Raw genomic sequence first — 3,275 nt, forward strand, 5'->3', positions numbered from 1 at the left:
CCAAACATCCTCCAAGCATTCTATGCAGACATGAATATGATATATCCTTAACTCCAGGGGATATTGTGCTCCTGTGGGTTGCAGTATCGGATTCTATACTGTGGCTCTGTACAGTCCCATCGAACACATGCAAAGAAACTAGTGTATGCTGCAAATTTGTTTAACTATCAGATTGGATACATGAAAAAAACTCTCATCTGCATTCTCCTATTAACTAACATGGTCAGAGTGGTGTCCGTTAAGTGAACCTAGCCTTATAAGAAGCAGTTGTAAGTAGTACTATAAGGCTATATGCCCACATTGCAGAAATGCTGCGGAAATGTCCACAGCATTTCCGCAACTCCCTGTCGTGGGTAAAACGCATGCGGAATTCGCATGCGTTTTCCCGCAAAACACAAGCATTTTTAGCTTGCAGAATGATTACGCTTTGCAAGCGATTTGAAGCATCGCTTGGAAAAGTGATTGACAGGTCAATGCTTGACAAGTGTGACCAACTTTTTACTACTGATGCTGCCGATGCAGCATCAATAGTAAAAGATAGAATGTTAAAAAAAATATATATATATATGGTTATTCTCACCTTCCGACGGCCCCCGATCTCCTCAGCGGCGCTCCCGGTACGTTCAGTTCCCAGGGATGCTTTGCACGAAGGACCTTTGTGACATCACGGTTGCGTGACCTGCCCGCCTCTATGCGGGTCATGCCGGGGAGGCCTGGAAGCGGGCGCCGCGTGTGCCGGGCCGGAGACCACAGAGCTGGCGGCCACAGTCGTCCCCCCTAGAACTGAAGCAAAGTCTAAGGCTCTTAAGGCCAAGAAGGCTGTGCTGAAGGGAGTACACAGTCACAAGAAGAAGAAAATCTGGACCTCCCCTACATTCTGGAGGCCGAAGACCCTGAGGCTGAGGAGGCAACCCAAGTACCCCAGGAAAAGTGCTCCCACCAGGAAGAAGCTTGACCATTATGCCATCATCAAGTTCCCTCTAACCACAGAGGCGGCCATGAAAAAGATTGAAGACAATAACACTCTAGTTTTCATTGTTGACGTCAAAGCCAATAAGTACCAGATCAAGCAGGCCGTGAAGAAACTGTACGACATTGATGTGTCCAAAGTGAACACCCTCATCAGGCCTAATGGTGAAAAGAAGGCATGCGTTCGCCTTGCACCAGATTATGATGCCCTTGATGTTGCCAACAAGATTGGCATCATCTAAACACGAGGCAAGATGCTCTGTACAGAAATAAATAAACTAAACCAAAAAAAAGCGCTGTTCCTCTACTTCTTTGATCACGGTCGCGTGACGTCATCCCAGGTGATTCGCGCAATTCATCCCTGAGAATTGAAGCTACCGTGTGCACCACTGATTTTACAGAAATATGGTTCCCAGGGCCTGAAGGAGAGTCTCCTCTCCTCCAGACCCGGGTACCACCGCACATGAAGCGCTCACTTTACACATGGTGGGCATAGCCACCTGCGTAAAGTGAGTGTTTCAATGCAATCCTATGGTTGCGGAATCGCCGCGATTCCGCAGAAATAATGAACATGCTGCGGATTTTACCGCTATGCGATTCCGCAGCGGGAAAATCCGCAGCATGGGCACAGCAACTGCGGAATCTCATAGGATTGCATGGGAATGCGCTTTTTAAGCGTTTTTATGCACTTCCGCTGTGGCAAAAAACGCGGCAGAAATGCATAAACGCAACGTGGGCACACAGACTAAGTATTGCTAGTAGTAGTACTATTAGGTTAAGTTCACACACTATGGATTTACTACAGACACTTTATCCAGCAAATCCACAATTACAGTGAGGGAAATAAGTATTTGATCCTTTGCTGATTTTGTAAGTTTGGCCACTGACAAAGACATGAACAGTCTATAATTTTAGTGGTAGGTTAATTTTAACATTGAGAGATAGAATATCAAAAATAAAATCCAGAAAATCACATTGTATAAATTATATTAATGTATTTGCATTTTGAAGTGAGAAATAAGTATTTGTTCCCTCTGGCAAACAAGACTTAATACTTGATGGTAAAACCCTTGTTGGCAAGCACAGCAGTCAGACATTTTTTGTAGTTGATGATGAGGTTTGCGCACATGTCAGGAGGAATTTTGATCCACTCCTCTTTGCAGATCATCTCTAAATCATTAAGATGCTGAGGCTGTCGTTTGGCAACTCGAAGCTTCAACTCCCTCCATAAGTTTTCTATGGGATTAAGGTCTGGAGACTGGCTAGACCACTCCATGACCTTAATGTGCTTCTTTTTGAGCCATTCCTTTGTTGCCTTGGCTGTATGTTTTGGGTCATTGTCTTGCTGGAAGACCCAGCCACGACCCATTTTAAATGTCCTGGCGGAGGAAAGGAGGTTGTCACTCAGGATTTTACGGTACATGGCTCCATCCATTCTCCCACTGATGCAGTAATGTACCGTATATCTAGTGTGTCCACAACTGAATCTTTCCCCTTTCTAACTTTATCCCTGTGTCATATGCTATACCTATGTCTATACTTAGGCCTATACTTTCTTTATATATTATACATAAAGAACAACTTAGCACATTAGTGCTTATAAAACTCTACACAGTTCCACATATTAATACAGTCACAAAATACAAGGAAATCACACACGTTGGAAAAACACTGTTTCGAGAGGGAGATGCATATGGCAGCCCCTGTCATACCCTTACAAGTTAGCAGCTCTTTTCTATACAGTTGTAAAAGATACAGGGCCCGATTCATCAAGAATGGTGATGTTCACGCCAGTCTTGATGAGGAGGCATGGTGGATTCAGACGCTCCTGATTCATGAAGAGGTGCACGCCTCTTCCTTAGTTTGGAGTGTCTTCCAAGTGGCGTGCGCTTCCATGTACCATGCCAAAAATCTCACTCCAATCAGGTACTGGAGTGAAATTTCTGGTGTAGGTAAAACCACAGCTCGTCATGAATTAGATGAGCTATGGCGTCACTGCCCCACCCTATCGCCTACTATTTTGGTGGAGCTTGGAGAAATTGATGTGAAGATGCCAAAAGTCGCAAAATTTAGGCACAACTCCACCAAGATTTTGCAACTTTTCAAAGCTTTTACGCCTAATTTCTGGTGTGAAAGCTTTGTTGAAACAGGCCCACGGTGATGTATGCCAGCTCAGTCAATGCCAAGGACATCTGTCCAGTAAATTTGCCCTTGTGATTCTACAGTATCTGGCATCTGCGTTGGAAATAAAAAATATTAGAAATAGTTCTGAGATTTCCTATAGGGCTAGATCTCAGTTAAACAAT

General features: G+C 44.2%; 1 pseudogene; it reads left to right on the top strand.

Moving 5' to 3' along the window:
- Window positions 1-701: 701 nt before the first annotated feature.
- On the top strand, window positions 702-1,262 carry LOC143781181 (large ribosomal subunit protein uL23 pseudogene; annotated as a pseudogene).
- The last annotated feature ends 2,013 nt before the right edge of the window (window positions 1,263-3,275 follow it).

Source organism: Ranitomeya variabilis, chromosome 6 (assembly GCF_051348905.1).
Source record: "Ranitomeya variabilis isolate aRanVar5 chromosome 6, aRanVar5.hap1, whole genome shotgun sequence".
Taxonomy (NCBI): domain Eukaryota; kingdom Metazoa; phylum Chordata; class Amphibia; order Anura; family Dendrobatidae; genus Ranitomeya; species Ranitomeya variabilis.